Below are 24,197 nucleotides of genomic sequence, written 5' to 3'. Positions count from 1 at the left end.
TGCTGCTCATGGTGGTTTTGCTTTTAATTGAGCTGGCTGAGAATTTGACAAAATTGGCTCCAATCCCACCCAAATGATTTTATCAGTTGTGCCCACAGACACAAGCTGCCTGAGCCTTCCTTTGATATTAGTACAGAAATTTTTAAATATTTTCTTATAAATATAAAAGAGGTGAGATATATTTCATAAAAACAATAGTATTTATCTGTATGTTACTTTGAGCAAAGAGGAAGAGAATTTCACTTCAGTCTGGCAGTGCCAATCCTCATGCAAGAGGCTCACTCACAATGTCCTGACTGCTGGAGCATCCCAAAACTTGACTGCTGAAATGTTCAAAGTGAAAATGACCATATTTATGGTGCAAGGTCGAAGATGTCTGCACAGTTACCACTTGCTAGTCTGTTCAGCTTCCAACTCACTAAGTACCAGTGAAATGCACGTGTACAGAACACAGCTGACAACAAATCAAGACACTATTCCCACACCAAAACTAAATGCATTGATAAAGATAAAATAGTTCACAAATTCAATCATAACTTAATGTATAAATCAATTTTCTAGTGGAATAGAAAATAAACTTCTGCTTTTCTCAAGATAATTAGCTCAGTTTAAAATGTTTAAGAAATTATATAGATTTATGATAAATAGATGATAGATAGATAGATAGATAGATAGATAGATAGGTAGATAGATAGATAGATAGATAGATAGATAGATAGATAGACAGATATTTAAAAACATACATTTTTCAATACACATATCTAAATTCAAGTCTCAGTTCTGTTTTGAAACCCTGGGCAATTTTCTCTATGCTCAATGTCCTTATTTATAAACTGAGAGAAAAGTAGGTATCTACCTCTTAACTAGTTTTGCAAATTAAATGCATTAAATATCTAGGTAGGAACTTTAAAATGACATGTGATAAGGTAATATCTGATATTAGCTATATTAAGAATAATAATCAATATAATTGACTATAATTAATACTAATGGCTACTGTTATTTGGAGCTATCAAAAGAAATTGCTACTGATGATAGGCCAGTGGTCGCCTCAGGAGGTTATATGCTGAATTCACATGGCGTGGTTCCCAATAAATTCTTATCCAAGGATCCAATGGGAGATTGACAGTATCTAAAAGCTCTCTGCTAATATTTCTAAAGAGATGGTAAAATATGGATTTCTTGCTTCCGGTGACACCTCGTGTAGGATCATTCACCTAAAATATTCACACTTAGATTTAGATTTACAAATGAGTTTAAACAAAAAAGCCAACAAATCAACCAAAAGATGACCACACAGTCACTTTTTCAAAGTCCTTTAACTGAACTCTGGGTCTGCCAGGTGACTGATGGTGCTGCCTAAACAAATTCTGAGGTATGCACTGCAGGACAGGAAGTGACAGATGCCACACACAATGCAAGAGCACACAATAAAGGAAATAAGCGACAAACTTTTGGAGGACAGACATAGGAAGGCGACACAACATGGTCAAATATGACTTTTGGGGAGAGGCGGAGTTCGAGACAGGGTTTCTCTGTAGCTTTGGAGTCAGTCCTGGAAACTAGTTCTTGTAGACCAAGTCAGCCTCGAACTCACAGAGATCTGCCTGCCTCTGCCTCCCAGGGGCTGGGATTAAAGGCGTGCACCACTGCCCAGCTTCAGTATGGTTTAACTTGACCTCAGTTCTAACTTCTGGTCAAATTTTCCTCCAGGGACTCTGGTCTCGGTCTTGCCCATATATATATATACACATACATGTATATGTATGTATGTATGCATACATAAGATATGTATATGTATGTATATATGCTCATACATACCTAAGGATATACATATCATATATATCTTATATATATAGTATATATAATATATATGTGTACCCAAAAGCAGTGAGAGGGGGCAAAATCAAAAATTAGAAAAATGGATGAACATTTTTATATTAAAAGATGTACTATGAATATGTCTAGTGAAGACATATCCTTGTCAGCCTTAATATAACCATTTACTAGTGGGAAAACGGGTTCCCTTGAAATTTACAACGAAATAAATCTTTTAAAAACATGTTTAGTTCTTAAAATAGTATTACCAGGAAAGACAAGTGAACATATTAAAACGAGTGAGAGTAGGAGAGTTCTAGAACAATCTGGGAGTGAGGCTGCTCAGCTCTAGGAGTAAAACCTCACTAAGCATGGGGGGAGATACGCCCTTCCAGGGAAGAGCTATGGAGGATACCTTCACTTCAAGCTTACAGCGTGCAGCTCTGTGGCCAAACCACAGTGTTTGCCCTTGAGAGAGCCCAGTCGTCATCACGACCTAGATATTATATTAACGAGCAACAGGACTCCAGAAAATCTGAAAGGATACTTATCTAGAAGCATGAACAGTACCATGGCAAAGGTCAGCCCCTGGGCATCTCAGAGCATAAGAATGCCTGAGAAGCTTCCAGCTGTGTGAACAAGGAAACCAGGGCAGAAAAACAGCAAAGCATAAAATCAAAAGCACAGGAGGTGAAAAGCTGGGCCATCAAGGGCTAAAGTCAGTGAAAAGAAAGAGCTAGAGGAAGCCCTAGAAGTATCATAGACATAAGACACACCTAAGCAGACAGGGATTCACACACATCAAGAGGACATTGAACCTGGAATACCAACAAGAAGTACTAAAAATATAGTTTTAAATAATTTTTAAATATTTTAATAAGTCTAAATAATTTTTAAACTTACCAAGAAATACAATTAACCTAATGAGTATGTAAAATTTTGTTTCAAAATAACGAAAGCTTAAGATGATAGGAAAAGTTAAGTATTTTTAAAATACTCTTACTGATTGAAACCAAAGCTGCCAACTTTGAGACTACTGACTATATTAAAAGCTCCTCCACATTTCCCTACAGTCTTCAAAGAGTCTCACATTCACGGGTGAAAGGGAAACAAAACCCAGTAACCAGGACCCAACAAACATTGGCTGCATTTCTTATTAACTGAGGTTTCTTTTCTTCAAAACAAATTCTAACCTCTGCATCCTGGACTTTCCTGCCACTGCATTTCATGTATAAGATTATTTTATTGTCTAAAATTAAGCTGAGATTTGACAAGAAAAACACTGAAGTGTCTTTTACAGCATTTCATTGAGGGCTCCACTAACAACCATAAACGATCACTGCTGCAGAAACTCATTCAATTCAACAAATATTTATTCAGGCCCTACCATAAAATGTGCTCAGGAAGGAAGGCCTTGCTCTCCTGACTTTAAACCCAGGACCAGTAAAAGGCAAGCAGTACAATTCCTCACAGCAGACTCAGACCCCAGGGTTTGTTGTTTATCTCCTGCAGACAGACCAGCATTTCCCCCAGGGCTTCCCATACTCATAAACACTATCAACTCTCTTCACAGAACAGTTCTTGGAATAATGATTATGCATCCATGGTTGAAATGAGAACTGCTAAGACTCAATACAGCAGGTCCCAAATACAGATGTACATACTAACATTACAATTCTGTTTCGAGGGACATATGTAGAAGACAGTATGAAAAATAATTCTACTGCCTTTCATACCAAGCATCTAAAGCTAGCAAAGACACTTGCAGCCACAATGTTCACTCATTCCAGATAACTTAGCCAACAGAGACTGGGAACCTCTGGGTATCTGTCAAAGTTTTCAAAATCAAAACACTCCAGCCAGCTCTTGCCTATTTAATAAGTCAAATACTTGTTTCCAGGAAAAGAAGGACATGTCAAAGGCAATGTTTATACATTGTATACCTCTAAAAGCCTAAGAATTAAGAAAAAACTATTGTGAAGCAAATACAAATAAAATAGGATGAAATCTTATTTTTAAACAATTATTTTTCAAGAACGCCTTGAACATTTATAGGAAAGTATGTTTTTCTAACTTTTTAGCAATGTGAAACATGATTATAAAAAAAAGTGACTTAGACCTGTTCTTATATAAGAAAGATAGAAAAACTAAGCATCAAACTCTGCATTTTTCGAAGTCTGTTATTATCCACTGTGCTTCCGTATGAATTTTCAGGAGATCTTTTAGATGTTATCCACCCAAGGGGAAGACTAGACTTGGCTATTAAAGGCATGTCCCTCTTATGACCCAACTACCTATAGCACTTGATTTCCATGCAAAAGACAAAGCAGAAACAAATACCTTTGTGTCCATGCTTTTCAAAAGAAAAATATAAAATATAAAGAACCTGTGTGCTGCAATAAAAACTGTAACTAATTTCTAACATCAGTCCTTAGGATACAAACCAATAACAGCAAAAGAAGTTCACTAAAAATATATATTCAAGTAGAAAAATGTAACACCACATACATATAAGAGGATTTTAAACATAGTCAAAAATGTAAACAGTATCCTAATTTCCAAAAGCAGACACTTGCGAGTTTTAACTGGATTGTTAGACAGACCTAGGAAACTACCAATCTTCAAACAACTGCATGTGTGACCTCCTTAGTCTCTTAAGAAGAATAAACACTAGGACCCAGCATTCTATTAAGTTCAAATTATCTCCAACCTAGAAGAAAAGAGCTGAATTTTTTTCTAAATTGAATCGGTAAGAGCCTAGGGCTGAAGAAACCATCTCTTGAAATTGTAGAACATGAAGATCTCAAGCTGGTGTTGGTCTGGAGGCTTGTCCAGTTTTCATCGTGCTGGGAAGGGACTGTGCATGCTTGAAAGGAAAATGTGAACCCTGCAAGCTAGAATGACCTGCATCTTAAGATATGCTCACTGAAGTCAACGGTGGCACAAAGGGCATGGGAGTAACCAACAGCTTTCTGACTGGATATAAGGTTTACTGCTATTATGTTGCTAATGGAATGTAAATAGTGTAAAGCTGACACACAGAGATATTTTTACACCCACAGAGTAGTGTATCTCTCTACACTCCCCAGAGAAGCGTGTCTTTGCAGTAGATAGACATTAACACAGATGTGGGGTTTGTGAAGATCTTTCCCCACTCTGTAGGTGTACTTTTATATACTATTAACAGTGTCCTTCGCCTTACCGAAGTTTTTTAGTTTCAAGAGGCCCATTTACTAAATTGATCTTGGTGTCTGTATTATTGGTGTTCTATTCAGGAAGCTGTCTCTGCGCCAATGCATTTAAGGCTACTCCCCCACTCTCTCTTCTATCGGGTTCAGTGTAACTGGATTTATGTTGAGGTCTTTGATCCACTTGAACTTGAGTTGTGTGCACAGTAATAGCTATGGATCTATTTGCATTCTTCTACATGCTGATATCCAGTTATACCAGCACCATTGCTGAAAATACTTGAGGGATGATCTCTAAAATATAAAAAAACTCAAGAAACTAGACATTAAAAAAAAAAACACCCAAAAAATCCAATTAAAAAATAGGTTACATACCTAAATAGTAAATTCTTAACAGAAGACTCTCAAATGGCAGAGAAACACTTAAAGAAATGTCCAACATCCTTACCCATCAGGAAAATGCAAATAAAAATGACTTAGAGATCCCATCTTAAACATGTCAGAATGGCTAAGATCAAAAACACAAATGACAGCTTACGCTGGAGAGGATGAGGAGCAAGAAAAACACTCCTACAGTGCAGACTTGTACAAACACTATGGAAATCAATATGGTGGTTTCTCAGAAAATTGGAAATTGATCTACTTCAAGACCCAAGAATATCACTCTTGGGCATAAACCCAAAAGATGTTTCATCCTACCACAAGGACACTTGCTGAACTATGTTCATAGCAGCTTTATTTGTGATAGCCAGAACCTGGAAACAACCTCAATGTCCCTCTACTGAGGAATGGATAAAGAAAATGTGCTACAGTTATACAATATAGTATTACTCAGCTGTTAAAAATAATGACATTAGGAAATTTGAAGGCAAATGGGTGGAATTAAAAAAAAAAAAAAAGAAATCTTTCTAATGAGGTAACCTAGACCAGAAAGACAAGCATGGTATGTGTTCACTCATAAATAGATAATAACTGTAAAGTAAAGGATAACAATGTTGAAAATCCACAGGCCTAGAGAGGCTAGGTAACAAGCAGGTCATTTGAGGAGATGCATACATCTCCCTGGAAAGGGAAAATAGAGATCTCCTCATTGGACTGGGGGTGGGTGGGTATGAGAACTTGAGGGATCTGGTTGGAGGGCGGGTGGAGTGGGACGGTGCTGAGAGAGATGACTGGAAAGAAGAGCTTTATGGTGTTGGGTAGAAGCTTGATGCAAGGGAAACTTCCACGAGTCTATAAAGATGGTCCCAGCTAAGACCTCTGACAGCAGTGGATGCACATCCTGAACTGGAAAGCCCCTGTGATCAGGCTAATGACCATCCCAGTCATCATCAGTGAGCCTTTATCCAGTGACTGATGGAAGCAGACTCAGAGCGTCATGGCCAATCTTCTGGGCCACATTCCACACTCAGAGAGTCCTGTTGAGGAGAGGGAGAAGGGATTGTAAGAAACAGGGAGGTCAGGGACATCACAGGAAAACTCACAGAAGCCACTAGACTGGCTCATGGGAACTCACAATCTGAACCAACAATCAGGGAGCCTTCAAGGGACCAACAACTGCATATATATGACCATTGTGTAGCTAGGTCTATATCTGACAACCCTGGCAATGGGAGCAGGGCTGTGTCCAGTGCCTTGGCTGGCTCTTGGGAACCTATTCCTCATGCTGGACTGCCTTGCCCGGTTTGAATGCAGCAGGAGGTACTTAGTCTTAGGGCAGCTTGATATGCCATGCTTTGCTGTCACCCATGGGAGGCCTGCCCCTCCCTGAGTGAGTACAGAGGGAAGAATTGAAGGGGAGTGGGGGGAGATGGGGAAAGAGTAGCAGGGGAGACTGCATTCAGGATGTAAAATAAAGAAATGAGACTGGGTGGCTTAATAAAATGAGGCCACAAAGTCATCGGATGAGCATGGATTGGGGTGGATTTGTGAGGAATATAATAAAAACACAGTGCATGAAATTCACATAGAATTAATAAAGATATATATTTTAAAAGGATAAATGAAGTTTAAACCAATAACTTAAACATTAAATTCTAAAACCCAAATAAGCTTAGGAAGCCTTCTCGCACCTAAAGTACCCCAAGGTTGCCAAACACTTTTTACTTAAAACACCAGCATAGAAAGACAATGCATCAAATGAAGAATCAAAACAAACAAAGCACATTCTGCTGAGTACATTTTTAACAGAAAGAAAGCCGGTAAGACATTTGCCAAAATGCTAATGGTCTTTAACCGAGTGCTGTGATTCGCCTCAAGATAATCTGAATTTCTCACTCCGTCTGCAGTCTGCAGGGAATATGACATATTCATCGTCTACTTTTGCTGTAGTCCGCTACCACACATGTGACTTCTCTCATGTTTCTAGAGATCAAACGCACCAAATGCATACTCCCCAAATTAAGATCAGCGTGCGTTTTCTCTGGAAACTCCAGAGGAGAAATCTCTAGTTTAGCATCTTGTTTTGACTGTACTCATTTGGCCCACTTTCCCACTCTCGAAGCTCCTATGACTATTGTCGCATCTCCTAGTAGTTCATGGCTCCAACTTGTTTTACTCTTACGACGGCTCCAGCATCCCTTGGTTCTTAGCCCACCTCTTTCACAGGCAAGGTCAGCAAAAGAGAACCTAGTGCCATGTCCTGTTCACATAGGCTGCTCTAGTCTCTCGGTCCCATCCAGAAGGGAAGACTGTTCACTTTTAAGAATTCATACAATTGGCTTGAATTCACCAGAATATCCAGAAAAAAAAAATCCCATCCTCAAAATCCCTATCACATCTGCAAGTTCCCCCTTGTTATAAAAGGTAGCATTCACAGGTTCCCAGGATTAGAGTGAAAACACTGTTAAGGGCCATGATTCCACCTACAACACATTTCTGCAATTTTCAAGATAAAAGAAAAAAGATAACTGATTAATTGAAGTAAAATTATAAGTTTTCATCTGGAAAACTAACAAATGGAGATGACTATGCAAAATCAGGTCCCTTTTCAAGTGGCCTTCAACCACTGACCTGTTTCATAGCCTGACTTCCAAACCTGTAATTGTGAATATTACTTCAACAGTGCATTTGCCAACAGAAACCACGCGTGCAGCAATAGGCAAAAGTCATACATGTCTTTATCCAAGCTGTGCCTGTAAATACATAAAGAATATCATTGTTCCTGCGAACAAGACAATTTCCAAAATGTTATATCCTATTTTTTTCCAAATAAAATGAGATTTTCTAAACAATTCAGTGTATTTCTGAGCAGTTTCTCCCTCTTTGCTGAACTTGCTCTCTTTTATCCAGTAATGAGAATAATAAAATAGATGACAACTCGAAGGCCCCAGAGTTTATATCTGTGTTATATTTGTCTTCTGAGTGTAAGTAGATATATTTGACTCATGTGGTAGCTGACAATTGTACTGAAACTGGAAGATAGGCATTTCTATTTACCTGTTTTCGTTAACAAGAGCAGAATGAATGATCAGAATAAGCTAAATTATTTGATATTTGAGACAAAATTGTACATCTTTGTTGCAGTATTTTGCTTTTATTTACATTCAAAATGAGATTACTATCCACTAGTTTATGATATTAAGTATAAATTCAGTTATCTAGAAACTTTTGGTCAAAGACAACATTCCGATCCAGAGAGATGGCTCAGGAGTTAGAAGCACCTCCTCCAGAAGACCTGAGTTAAATTCTAAGGAACCCTGTCAGGTGGCTCACAGTAACTCTAGCTCCTGGGGAATCCAATTTCTCTGGCCTTTGTGGGCATATGCACATGTACACACATGCCTAAACACAAACACATACACTCATGTGAACATAACTCCTTATAAAGACTGTTCTAAAAAAGAAAAAAAAAACAAAGAAATACTTTAAAATCTATTTGTTTTAAGATTATTCTAGGAAAGTTCTATAAAACAAACCTTTACGATAATCTGATGCCTTTCAATGAAATAAATTCTGCAAGTTTTAACTTTACGTGTAGGGAGGTTCTTGGCAAAAACAGCCTCATGGGAACAAGGCTTTGCTTTTGACTCTTACGTTTTTACCTGAAACTCTAGAGATTTTAATGGCAAAAATTACAAATTAAAGGAATCCTGCAACAACAGAAATAAGCAAAACCCACCAGGAATAAGCAGGGCAAAACACTGTCCTATTTAACTCGGTGTGCTGACTCTTAAGGATAGGGAATCTAAACACAAGGCTTAGGAGGCAGCCGTTCACTAGAAAGCGCCTAGGACATCCAGTCTAGTACAGCTGGACACCCTGCTGCTTTGACTTAGCCAAGGACTACCACTAGGTCATGGCAAAAAATGAGTGCTCACGTAATTCATCCCGTTGTACTGAAACTTCAAAGTCCCGAGGGCAGGCTGAAAAGATGGCTCCCTTGTTAAGAGCTCCCTCCGACTGCCCTTTCAGAGGACCAGAATTCAGTTCCCAATATCCATATTAGATATCCATATTTCTAGACCCAAGGAATCCAACACCTCTGGCCTCCACAGTTCATAGCCTGTGAGCACACCCACATACAAACCAATACATAAAAAGAAATAATAGTTCCTGTACCCTTCTGTGTACGGTGTGATTCAGGGCAGGAAACTTCAGAAAGGAATCTAGTTAAACTGTGGATGTCATTAAGTCTAATCATGTCTTCCAACAATGTAGCTACAGACTGAGGAGCATACGTGTAGGCTACAAGGGAAGTGCTAGTCTTAGCCTTCCACACATTCAAAGGAATATAAGGCAATTTGCACTCGGAAAAATGAACACTATTAGTGAAGGGTGATCCCCAGTTTGTGACTGACCATGCATAGGAGTTTACGTAAGAGGTGTTCACTCACTATTGATAAACACAAGGTAACAAATGCAAATTCACACACACACACAAATAGACACTTGCAAAAAGAATGATTCATTTCACTGATTTACAGTGGCAGCCTCGGTGTTTTACTTCTACTAGCCTGAACCACAAGAAGACCAGTGGAGCCTGACCCTAATCTTATTCCAGAAGACCCCTGTACCAACATCTCATTGGAAGGAAGAGTTCTGAACCAACAACTTAATTATCTCAGACAAAATGTCTCCGGACCTTTGGATGAATGATTGTGGCATCTAGCATTTAAAAGATAGTTGCGGATTAACAACCCATAAAATAAATTTTGGTATTTTTTGTTGTTGGTATTATCATTAGGTAATGATATGATACTCCAAATTAACAAATAACTACATGCATAATAAATTGGAGAACATCTTAGAGTTGAAGAGGACCTCTAAACCAGGCAGCCATCTCTCTCTAAAACACTAACACCCCAAAGAGAGCCTATTTCTAATGCCCCCTGTTAGTGTCAAAGGCATGGGATGGAGGCGTTTTGCCACGCAATGTCCTTGTAGGGTTTACCTTCAAAGTCACTAGAATTCCAGGTGACCATTAACTTGGATGTGAATTCCAAATGAAAGAAGCTTTATGGGCTAAAAATAATTGATACTAACATACATATCACACCACATTACTAAAGTAAAGTACTTTTAAAGTCAATTTAAACCAATATATTAGAAAAATTTAATGCGCGCGCATACACACACACACACACACACACACACACACGCCCCACTTGATAATTCCACAACTTCTGTTCAAAGCTATGTTATTCCAGCAAGTGAGTCGAGTACTAGTCGCTGGAAGGAGGCAAAGGTTCTACTCAGTAGCTGTGCAATTTGGGGTAAATGATTTAGCTTCTCTAGCCTTATGTTAAAATGGAGATAAATAACCACAGTAGAAAATTCTGCTCTGAGGACTGAAAATGACAAACATCAAGAAGCCTGCCACAGACAAAAGGCAAGTTTTGTTCCTGGAAGCTCTCCTCTCTGCTGGCCATTGTGCCTTGAGAGAAACCACTAACTCAAGGTCCTCTGCCACTCCGTGGAATTTTCCAGAGGAGGCTCTGGAACTTTGTCAACTATGACCCAATGCTCCAGAGACAAGCTCTCCCTCAATTGCTACCAGGCAGCCATTGTGGAGCTGCTCAGAGCTCACACATAAGACACTCAGCAAATTACAAAACAGCCACTTCGCAGCCAGCTCCCCTACTGCTTGTCATTCCCCGATTCCTTAGTGAGGCCAATCCTGTTGACAAAATCCACAGAAGAATTTTTGCAGGTACTTCTTTTCCCTGCCCCTCAGTTCCACTACTATCAAAATTCCACTAAGATTTGTACTATTAAAATGGGTGCCAGACTGATAACCAATGCAACTGAACGATATCACCAAAACTTAACTGATGAGAGTATTGGTTCTTATAATTAAAAAGCCAGATACTGGGCAGTATGCTTGTGATTACAGTGCTGGGGAGGTGGAGATGGGTAGATCCTCAGAGTTCCTTGGAAAGCCAAGTTAGCCTAGTCAAGTAATCCTGCAGGGATCCCACTGAGAGACCTGGTCTCCAGACAAATTGTGAGCCAGCAAGATGGCTCTGTGGGCAATACTGCTTGCTGCGAAGACTGATAGAGTCTCGTCATCAGAATTCACAGACTGTAAAAAGAGAACCAACTCCTCCAAGTTGTCCTCTAACCTCCAGAAAGATGACATGGCATGCATGCCCCCCAGAGAGAGTGAGACAGAGACAGAGAGAGAGAAAAAGACAGAGACAAAGAGACAGAGACAGAGACAGAAAGAAAGACAGAGAGACACAGAGACACAGAGAGAAAGAGACACAGAGACAGAGAGGAAGACAGAGAGAGACAGAGACACAGAGACACAGAGAGACAGAGACAGGGAGAGAGAATAAATAAATAGATGTAAAACAAAATCAAGGTGAGCAGTAGCAGAGAAATAACAGCAGAGGGTGGCCTCTGGTCTGCACACACATGTCCATGAGTACCTGCTCAGACTTACACGCAAACACTAAGTTTGTTTAGAGCCCGAAGTACATCAGCTTCCTCCTGCTTCACTCCAAACAATGCTCATGGTCACGTGGTCTTGACATCTGGTTCCACTATGCTGAAGGTCGAAGTGGAGTAACCCATCTCTAAATCATTACAACTTTTCCGGCCATCCATGTTTTTTGTTGAGCTTGTCACCACAGGAATGCTGGGCAGTCCTTGCTAGGCTGCTAAGTACCAACGTCACCTTTGCATCTCGGAATTTACAGAAACCAGTACGCAGGGACAGATTTTCTAGCTGTACGCTGAGGAGTCTCCTGTCCTACCCAATAATCTGCTTCCTCTGGCAAAGAAGTCACTCTGGCATCTCCCAGTTCCTCCGAGAGTCTTGAACCAAATGTTCCAGGGCCTTGATAGGTCGCCCTCTCTCAAGCATGGCCGTGATATCCTGATTCTCTGAGAACGATGCAGCCAATTTCAGTGAAAATAAGAACTCCTGGTACTACCCAAGAATCCCTCCTGGACTCCAGGACTTGGGCCTATGGCCTTTCTTTCTCCATTTCTTTTTGTTGTTGTTGTTGTTGTTGTTGTATTTTTAAAATTTTTTGTCGCTCCTTCCCCTCCTCTACCCACCCATTTTTGTGTCTTCTTACTTTAAAACCTTCAAGGCAAATTTGCTCCCCAGGTAGACTTGGGTATGTATTCTTCCACTGGACAGTGGTCAACTTACCATGGCTACCTTCTTGAAGGAAACTGTCTTTCCCTGTCCTAAATGCTAACAACTGCTTGTGCCCAGCTCCTCTCTCCTCACTGAATTTGGTCTGGCTTGCATTTGCACAGGTCTGGTATACACTGTTGAAGCAGCAGTAGTTTCATACTTGCAAATTCATATTTGTAACTAATCTGCTATATCCAGAAGTTGATGTTTCCTTGTAGTCCTCGATTACCCCAGCCTCTACCTGCTCTTCTGTGATGATCCTGAACCCTGAGAGGGGTTGGTGGTATGTGTTCCATTTGAGGCTGAGTATTCTATCACCTCTTACTTTCTCAGTGTTGGTTAGCTGTGGGTCCCTGTGTTAATCACCATCTACTGCAAATAGAGAATTCTTGGAGGAGGTTTGGGAGATGAAATTAATCTACAGGTATAAGAATAAGTCATAAGGAGCCAGTTTAATAAGATGTCTATTTAGCAGCATAATAGTGGTAGGTACTGGGAACAAAACATGGGTCCTCCCCAAGAGCAGCAAAAGCTAACTTCTGAGTAATCATTCTAGGCCATTATTGCCAATGTCTCTAAATTAAAAGAAGGGTGCATTTAATTGATAAAAAGACACTGGGAAACATTTTCTTCAATAAATGTTTAAGCAATGATAAATTAACTAGCTCAAATACTTAAAATCTGCCTCATTTAGGTCAAATTAAAAGTAGACCTTGCTTCTCTGGTTATGATCATCCTTTTGAAACTAAGAGAACAATTCAATGTTATTCCCATCATTATGCAATTAATATGACTGATTGAATGACTTAGCAAAAGGCTTTAACTTTTTGGTATATCTAAAACGGACAGTTTAATCTAATGGGAAAAAAACTCTTTTAAATGATCAATTGAAAATAATTTAATTCATAAGAAAGTCTAAAATATACACCAACATGAAAGTGGTTGAATAAATTTCAAACCAAATACAAATTATTACAGGCCATAATAGCTCAGCAGTTGAGGGCACTTGGTGTTCTTGAAGACCCAGGTTCGGTTCCCAGCAGCTACCTGGAGTCTTACAACTGTCTATAATGAAGCTCCAGGGGATCCACCGCTGCCATCTGTGGGCTCCTGTATACACGGAGTACACATACATCGGCTGAGGCACACAGTTATACACGTCAAATAAAATAAATATTTTTCAATATACATTAAAAACAACTTGAATCATTTAAAAAATATAAAAAGCAAACTAAGTTAATGGTACTTAAATTTGATCTTGAACAAAATTGGTCTTTATTTGATTTACATAGACACTTTGGTTTACAACATCTCAAGCGTGGTTTTGATACATTCAGACTCCTTCTCATCTGTGCTTGCTTCTGGTTTGCTTGTTTGTTTTTGTTTTTATGCAGAGTTTTTCGCCCAGATAGACTATGGAATCTCCATGCGGCTGAAATGACTTTGGACTTCTGATCCCCTAGCCTCCACCACCTGAACGTTGTGCTGTGGCTACAGGCATGTGTGTCGCCATGTCTGGTTCATGCCACAATGATGCAGGAGAAATCTGAACTAATAAATTGATGCTATAAAGGATTTACCAATAAACTTGCATAGGAAATATAAAATGGCACAAAGTAGAATTTAGCTAGAGGAGCATGACCTCCAAATGGCTGAAAGCTAAGCAGTGTCCTGACCAGACTTGTTAAAAACTTAAAGAAAGAAAATTCTGTACCGTAACTGAACTTTGGGGTTGCTGAAACAGATTCTGCTGATGTTTCTTCACCAAGATTGCCCTCCAAAGCGTCTACCCAGAACAAAGGAGACAACCAGCTGGTCATTAGGTCCATCCCTCTATCAAGGGTGCAGTCCAGGATCACAACCACACTTAAGCCACGGTCTACTGTTCAGTCTTCCAAGTGAGCTCTTATCAAGGAAGGCATGAATCACCCGTGTGGAAAGACAGAACCTGGGTAACAGGGATTTGAAGGGAATAACATTGATGCACTTAGGAACTAATTCTGGCAATATTTCTACTCTGTAAATTTCCCATCTGCCCAAGTGGTCAAATTTGTAGTTGCCTGTCTCAGTTTAAATTGTTTCCAATGTGACTTGGGACTGGGACCTAAAGCAGATTTAAAGATGACAGTGTGTGTGGAATGCAGGAGTCTATGGTGTTTATAAGTTAGTAAAACCTTCTGTGCGTGGCAGGCTCCTCTTTGGACACTAGCAGGAACCTGCATCTGTTCCATGAAAAAGTTTCTCCTATGTTAATCTCTAATTGTACCACGTGATCTCTCACTGGGACGGCATATGACTTCTGCAATAACCAGTTACTTAGGTAAAAAAGGTCCCAAATATACCCAGACATCTATTAAAAATTTGTTCCTTAAATTGAGCCTTAACCCTCTATTGTTTCAGTAATTTTTTTTTCCTGAAGTGAATTTCCATGGTCAAGGTGTGCCACATAGTGTCACATCCCTTCAATATATACACTTAGAAGCAATAACAAAACACAATTGGAGCTTTACACTGATAGATGAAAAAATATGGTAAACCAGGCCATGATCATAACACATCCACAGGAGAAGTTATTAAAGTTGAATACATGGGCATTTTCAAGAAAGGAATAACATATGGCTTGACTGAGCTCTCAGTAAGCATCAGGGGCATTACAGGCCCACCTGGGTTCAGACCTTTCAGCGATAACAGGCTTTGTGGAATTCTGTCCCCATTCTATGCACAGGAAGCCTGAGGCTTGAAAGGAAAGCTAATTAACAGCTACAAGAAGGACCGGCTATAGCTCCTGGTCTTCTGCAAGGGCAAGCAATTCCTCTGTCTATTTTTAAGAGCAACACTGAAAACTAAAGCCAAAAGACAATGAGACATTGAGCCAGCTCTCCTGGCTCTATAGTGATAAAAAGAAAAAAATATCTAATGGGTTATCAGTGACAGAGAGAGAGAGAGAGAGAGAGAGAGAGAGAGAGAGAGAGAGAACAAAGTAAAGAATAATAAATAATTGATGCAGATTAGATAGCACTACAACGATTAAAGAGATAAATATCTAATCAGTCATCTCAGCGAGGAAAGATTAGACCTTAAAGAAGGGTTACTATCTAAACACAGAAGGAACTCACATAAATCAGTAACAAGAAAATTACCTCTAAAAATCAAAGGATGGGCAAAAGAGAACATACAATGGATCCAGAAATATATTGGAAAAAAATATTTACTATCTGACCATCAGGGAAGTGTAAATCTGAACTGTATATTGCCTCAAAACTGTTTGGAATAGCTACTACCAAAGAGACACAATAAACAAGTATTGTTAAGAATGTGGACACAGGCCCTACATACACTGTTGGTTGGACATAAATCAGAAAAGCAACTTTGAAAATCGCATAAAGATTCATGAAGAAATAAGAATAAAAACATCATCTCAGGTATGAATCCAAAGGCAATTAATTTATCAAAAAATGAAATCTCTCTCTCTCCCCCCCCCCCACACACACACACACACAGAGAGAGAGAGAGAGAGAGAGAGAGAGAGAGAGAGAGAGAGAGAGAGAGAGAGAGAAATGTCTTTTGAAACATCAGTAACCTTAGGTCTTCGTGACTCAGAGATTACAATACTTGGAAGAAATGGCAACTCTTCAGTGTTTCATCTCTCAGGTCTTTGCTATTTAATATGGGCTGTTTATTCCTACTTTTTTTTTTCTTTTTGGTTTTTGAGACAGGGTTTCTCTGTAGCTTCAGAGCCTGTTCTAGAACTAGTTCTTGAACACAAGGCTGGCCTCAAACTCACAGAGATCCATCTGCCTCTGCCTCTGCCTCTGCCTCCTGGAGTGCTGGGATTAAAGGCCTGTACCACCACCACCTGGCCTATTTCTACCTTTTCAAATGCACTTCATTCTTAACTTCCCACCATCCACCCCCAACTCTGACTGTCTGAGGGCTTCATGAAAAGCAAGGTTAGTACTTTCTCACAAAGCCTTTGTGGATGCCATTTCCTAAGCAGAATTCATATGGTACTGAGCAAAGAAACTGAAAATGTCCAAGGTGACAGTAAGATATTTATATCATCCAAATAAGCAATCTTGTTACCGTATAAACACGGCGACTGTAGGAGCACTGGGTACAGAAAAAAATAATCGAAATAAACTTTTAAGATAATCGTTTACCACATCAGGCTTCAGTGGTCTCAAGATTTAATACTCACTATCCTTCCAACTAGTGGAACCAGTGAGGGATATACATGTGTGTACACCCCATATATACAAACACACACACATACATACCTACATGCATACATACATACACACACATATATAGAAAAAGAGAGCCATCATATATATTCATGTGTATATACACACAAATATAAGAAACTTTTAATTATTTCCAACAAAAGTTAGAAAAAGTTTCAAACAATAGTGTATGTGCTTCTTTAGTGAACAGGATAACATTGCCTGTGGAGCCTCGCACTATCAGAAAGGCAATCTGTCCAGCACATTCATGCTTTTTGCTAGCATCTTCATCATGACACTCATTCTTGTCAAGCACTTTATGACACCCATGAAAAAGTGCCCGCCAACAATTAAGGAGAGAAACTCTTGGAAATTCTTGAAATTGTGCCTAAATACAAGCAGTAAATTCAGCAAATTCCTCATCACTCAGTGCTTTAGTCGGAACAGATGCCAACGTACCAGGAACGGGTACATTTTTTTTCTCTTTTTCACCAAAATAAGTTGAACAAAATTCCCGAATGATTGCATATTTTAAAATCTAAGCTGTGTATTTGCCAACACTGTTAAGTTGCTGTATCAACTGTCTCGCTTCAACCAAATAAAATCTTTTGCAAGTTTGGGAGAAACTTCTAAAGAGGAAACTGTGTCTGGACAGGTTAGTTGTTTCTGAAGATAAAGTGCATTTACATCATGTTTTGTTTTTTTGCCTTTCTATCTATTCAAACTACATGATATTTTATAATTATGTGTTGTCCACATAATTCAAGAGATTGTTTATTTAGTTATTTGGTTTTGGTTTTAATGTAAGACCAGGAAAGTCAGAAAAAAAGCATGATATGGGGTTTTCTGTTGCAAAGTAACATCTAGAGATCATTTCATTACACGGTTTTAATGTATTTGCCAATATCAGAAGGATTTGTATGAAAATCTTCATGTATTTTTATACATGTGAACTATTTTGCCTGTAAGTGAGCCAATCATCTTCCTAGTTTATAAGTCCTATCATTAGAAGACCATGACATCATGACCTCCTTGTTTTAAATTGTGTAACACCCTGTACCATTAAAAAAAAAAGTTTCAAGTAAATGAAAGCTCGTTTTCAAAACTGCACTACAGACTAATGCTGACAAAGCTGGAAGGTAAGTCCGCACTTTAACAGCATCCTACACTTCTACTTCTATTTGTAGTAATCGTTTGCATGAACCAAGGGGACTACTACTCCCAACACCTTCAAAACAAACATTATGCCGAGTTTGCTGGTGCACACCTTTAATCCCAGGAAGCAGAGACAGGAAGACCTTTGATAGTTCGAGGCCAGCCTAGTAGTCTACAGAGTGAGTTCCAGGACAGCCAGAGTTGTTTACACATAGAAACCCTGTGTAAACAGGGTTCTACATCTGGGCTACATCTTATCTACCTTCAATGCAATCTGAGTTCAGCCATGCGATATGGATTACAGTACCAATTTCTTGATGTGGGTGCTTTATGTTTACCTGCAAATGGAGTTTGCTTGGTTTTGTTTAACTTGCATGCACAGTGTGAATACATTACTCTTTGAGGAAATCCAAAAGGATGAGCCTTGAACAGCTCATTCAAAGTACAGCAGCTTCTAATACTTACCCTGCGACAGACCAAGGAAAGGATCGCTGAGACCTACAGCATGCTCTTACTAATACTGCAACTTTACTTAACATTTGTTTTGCTACCAAAATAACAGTGTATAATGGGAACTTCTGATGACTGACGGATGATAGCATCCACTGTACACATACTTACCAGGCAGTGATTTCAACACTTCGCACATATTAGCTTCACATGCGAAGTAATGTTAGAGAGTTTATAACCATAAAGTCATACACCTACACATTCTATATAAGTTCATTGTAAAAACCATGCATAAAATGATAAAAACTTATACATAATAGTCTCGGGGCGGGGAGAGTAATAATGATTGGCAAAATAAAGTTTGGAATCTTCCTTAATAGTTACAGCACAAGTTTGATAAGACCAGTATCATAGAGTTTCTCATGCTCTGATGAAGCACTATGACCAAAAGCAATTTGTGAAGAAAATGGTTTAAGCTTACACTTCCACATCATAGTCCATCTTAGAAGGCAGTCAGGGAAGGAACTCAAGCAGGACAGGAACCTGGAGGCAGGAACTGATGCAGAGGCCATGGAGAGGTGCAGGTTACTAGTTTGTACCTCATGGCTTGCTCAGCCTGCTTTTTTATAGAACAGCCCCTGGGCCCTCCCTAACAATCACTAATTAAGAAAATACCCTATAGGTTTGCCTACAGCCTGACCTTATGAAGGCATTTTCTCACTTGAGAGTCTTTCTTCCCAAATACCTCTTGCTTGTCCCAAGGGACATAAAACTGACACAACTTAACCTCCATTAAGTATGGTATTTCAGGGGAAGTTTTACATTGAGTAATTTTCTAATCTAATCTATGCAATCACCGCCACTCAACACACTGCAATTGTGTTCTTTCAAATATCTTGAATTTGTATCTAAGTGCCTACATTAATGCATATACTGTCCAACAAAGTCTGTGTGGCTTACTGTTTTCCATGTCAGAATTTCAAAGAATATTCTTCCTGTGAAATCTATGACAGACACACATTTGGGAGGAGGTTGACATATCTTTGTACTGATACAGAGACATCAAGCAAAGTGACTGCTTCATGCTGTGAGACAGAATATAACAGAAGCATTCCATCTTGAAGTCCACATCATAAAGTACAAAACAATACTTCAGTATGTGGACACTGGACCTAAATAACCAGCTCTTCATATGTGTACTTCAAAAATATGTATAAATTCATTGCACATGTGTATACATTACACAGAAACACTGTGCAACCAGGCTGGGCACCCCTAATCCAAAATCTTCTGACTGACACATTTTGAGCACCAATATGACGCAATAAGAAAGTTCCACACCTGTCCCCATGCAACCACTACGAGTCGAGATGACTTTTTAAATACTAAAAGAATAAATAGAATAAAAATTAATTGTATGTTTAAGCATGGGTCTAATCCCAGAGATATCTCATTATTCGTGTTATAAATATTACAACATCCAGAAGAACCCAAAGTCCCAAACTCTTCTGTTTCCAAGAATTTTGTATAAAGGATACTTAACCCATTCAGGGCATTTATGTCACAATATACTATATAACCCCAGTGAAATCAAGGTACATAAGCTACTAAGCTTGAAAGTAAACATTAAATTGGAAATGCATGTTGCTATATTTTTTTTAACAGTCACCTACTAAAACGCCAAATTCTACACTTTATCATTAAGTCAGAAATTAGTAGTATGCATTATGTCCAAAAATAAAATTAGAACAAAAATATACACCAAAGACTCTCATTAGTTTAAGAAGTTTTTGTTGTCTACACACCCGGGGGTGAACCACCAGCTAATTACTTCCAGCTTTTTCAATCTGTGTGAAAGTGGAATGGCTAAAATTAACCATAAGGGTTAAAAGGGACACTGCAACTGTTAAGAAAACTATATAATTAAGAATGTAAAACAATGACACGCAAAGTAATGCCACTATCAAACCAAGGCACTCACCTTGTTACTCTGGTAGCTATTTTCCACTTAAAAGTTCATACTTTAATTTCCTTAGTCAGGAAGACCAGTGTTAAAAGTAAAGCTTAGGTCAGGTGTCTTACAGATGCTATTACACAAGTAAGGGTGTCCAAGAGGGGAGCTCTGGTTGTACTTTTAATAAGATAAAACTCAAATGAACAGGAAGCCACATAAATGTACTCTACACCACTCAATGCCCTTTGAGTTCTAAGTGTTTGGACACACCTGTGTGTGCATGCATGCTAAGGTGTACAGGCACACCTGTGTATGAGTGCATGCTATGGTATACAGGCACACCTGCATGTGCACACATGCTAAGGTGTATGGGCACACCTATGTGTGCACACATGCTAAGGTTTATGGGTGCACCTGCATGCACACACATGCTAAGGTGTATGTGTACACTTGTATGTGTATACATGCTAAGGTGTACGAGTGCACCTATGTGTGCACACATGCAGGGTGTATGGCACACCTGTGTGTGCACACATGCTAAGGTGTATGGGTGCACCTGTGTGTGCATGTATGCTAAGGTATACAGGCACACCTGTGTATGAACACATGCTAAGGTGTATGGGTGCACCTGTGTGTGTATACGTATTAAGGTGTACGGGTACACCTGTGTGTGTGTGTACACATTCTATGGTGTACGTGTGTACCTGTGTGTGCACACATGCTGAGGTGTACGTGTACACCTGTGTGTGCAACATGCTAAGGTGTATGTGTGCACCTGTGTGTGCACATGTGCTAAAGTGTACAAGTACACCTGTGTGTGCATGTATGTTAAGGTATACAGTGCATCTGTGTATACACACATGCTAAGGTGTACGGGTGCACCTGTGTACGCGTGTGTGCTAAGGTGTATGGGTACACCTGTGTGTGCACACGTGTTAAGGTGTACATGTGCACCTGTGTGTGCACACATGCTAAGGTGTACAGGTGCACCTGTGTGTGCACGCATACTAAGGTATACAGGCGCACTTGTGTATGCACATATGCTAAAGTGTATGGGTACACCTGTGTGTGCATGTATGCTAAGTTGTATGGGTGTACCTGTGTGTGCATGCATGCTAAGGTAGGTACACAGCTTGCTATGAATCCAATCTATGTCATCCTCTGAGATGTTGCTACCTGCTCCACGATAATTCCTTCTCATCTGATGTAGTCAACATTCCTTTGACAGGACAGAGTAGAAGGGTCTCAGAGTGAAAACAGAAGCCATGCATGCTGATTAAGGAACAGCTCGTTATATATAACCGCGTTACAGTGGTATACACATGCAACGTGAAGACATTAAATGAGTAAACACTGTAAAGCAGACTTTACCTCAGCTTCCCAAAAAGACAGAGTTAATTACATCCTATATATTCCTACATTCTTCTGTGCAAAGAAAGAGATCACCTCAGATTACACTAAACATCAGGTAAAAAAAAATATTAGGAACTTTTATAACTCAGTAAATGATTAGGATCGAACACCTTAAAAGAACTTCTGTTGAATTGCCATCTAATTTCCTCAAGAGTAAACAGATATCTGGTATTTTCTAAATCACAAATTGAGGAAAAACTATATTGTTAAGATCTACACATCAATAATAACTTCAAGACAAGTTTCTCAGGTCCAACCACTCTCCTGTTTAACCCTGTCCACCTCAGGAACTCTTCCCCCAAAGAAGGTCCCATGAATAATAGCATTGAAATTTACTGAGCTGTCAGTTAACACTTCCAATGAGTTAAGCTAGGAACATCTATGTAGGACTCTGGGGCTCCTGAACATAGACTAGACTAAAAAGACTCCTAGTACTGAAGCAATAAGAGGGAAGGACATGAAAATCAGGAGAACCTTGTCTTTAAAAGCCTAAATGCTAAACTGCAAATGGCTTGAAACCCAGCTACCCCAAACACCCATTTTAATATTAGTATTCTCATTCATCATTTTCCCTTTCTTTTTCTGTCTCTATCTCTGTGTGTGTCTCTTTCTGTCTCTCTATCATCCTTTCTTACAGTTAATGTCTTCATAAAGTATAGCAGAAAAGATGCGAAAAGCACAAACCCATACACACATAAACATGCACACACCTCCTTCCTCCACACTATCAAGTTGCCCACTCCTGCAGCCACACAGTACAGAATCCTCTAAGTCTTGTTTCTGCCTGGGAAAATAACATATTCCAAACCCAATACAGAAGATACATGGATAACGAATGATATATAGGTAGATAGATGATTGATAGTTACATGATTTATATAAATAGATGAAGGGGTGGCAGATGATAATAGAAGACAGATATAGACAATGAGTGATTGATGTCTCGATGGATAGATGATAGAGTAACTGAAAAGGCACACTGTCTAGGCCCATCATCTTGTATATTTTACTTATAGTATTCTGGATATACATAACAAGAAAATTCACATTTCAAAATCTCTCACCTTGCCATAAACACTTAAAATCATGGAGATCCCAGGAAAACTTTTCAAACTTTTCTTTTGGCAGAATAAAGACAATAAAGACAGGATTCCCCTTAGAAAGCACCCATGGGACTGGTGTCCTCTTCCCAGCATTCCTGCAGCTCCTCCCAGCCCCACCGTCTTGGCTCACGGCTAAGCAGTTCCTGACTGGACTCCAGTTCTCTTTCGGCCATAACATTTTTGCCATTCTAAAACACACTGCACACAGCTAACGTGCATTTCAGATATGCCTGGCACAGTTATCTCTCTGGGGAAGATGACTGAGTTTTTTACAATGTAAGTTTCTAATCATCTCAAGGCTTTGAAAGCGAGTCTTCCCTACACATCCTACTGATGATGGTCCAGCCTCCTGCATCCCATCTGTCCTCTGCATACACCTCTCCCCAGGTACTGGTAACAATCTCCAAATAGCAGCACCTTGAGTCAACTGGAGTTCACTCTCCAGCCAAAATCCCAACCCAAACCCCTCAAACCATGCACGTTGTTCTCCCATTCAAAACTTCATCAAGGAGAGAGACAGAGACAGAGGGAGAGTTTATGTAGGTCAAACAAAGTTTGTCCATATGAATCTAGCCCACTTTTCTCATTTTCTTTAGAATCCACTGTTAAAATTTCATGGAATCTAATGGCCTCTGTGTGAAAGTTCATCACATGCGGTGTGTGCGCTCCTGTGACAGAGATTTTTAATTAACTAGTTAGTGTCCTAACGGAACTATTTAAGGCTAGAGTAAGATGGTCAGAGCTTAGACTATATGTTTATATGCAATCTCGAGAAAGAGGGGGGCTGGACCCAGTGCCATTTTTAGACTTCAAGGAAGCTACAAGCGGTTCAATTACATGACATAAAATATCACTCCTTTTAATTAACAAAACTTCAAGGCACTCACTGTTAGGTGAGTCCAGCCTCTAGAATTTTCACTTCCTGGATTAGCGACTGCTCCCCAGCATTTCCCTAGGATCTCTGTGCCCACAGCCACTATTAATACTGCTCAAAAACTTTAGCACACTTTGCCCCAAGCAGTTTAAGAAAATTCGCTCTTGACTATTCATTAAAAGGTGAGAAGTAGCCAGTCAGTCCTCAGGGGCTGAAATCCAGCACCTTTAAGTACCTCCCCTCTCTCTCCTCCCCAGAAGCCTGGCTGTTCACACTATGGAGAGTGGCGTCATGGGCCCTTCCCCCCCTACATTCAATGGCCTCTTTCCATGAAGTATCCTTCTGGATGGCTACAGAGATAACCTAAATTTAAAAAGTGCACTGGAAACAGTGATGGGTGGCCTAGCCCAGCTTTATGGGCCTTTCCC

At 39.5% G+C, this 24,197-nt stretch overlaps 1 protein-coding gene across 2 annotated transcripts in view; it reads right to left on the bottom strand.

The window, feature by feature from the left end:
- The window catches only part of Prkd1 (protein kinase D1), a 308,561-nt gene that overhangs the window by 283,218 nt on the left and 1,146 nt on the right, over positions 1-24,197 (bottom strand). The window lies entirely within an intron of this gene.

The sequence above is a fragment of the Myodes glareolus genome, chromosome 11 (assembly GCF_982192425.1).
Source record: "Myodes glareolus chromosome 11, mMyoGla1.1, whole genome shotgun sequence".
NCBI lineage: Eukaryota > Metazoa > Chordata > Mammalia > Rodentia > Cricetidae > Myodes > Myodes glareolus.
This window is presented reverse-complemented; position numbering and strand designations above follow the sequence as displayed.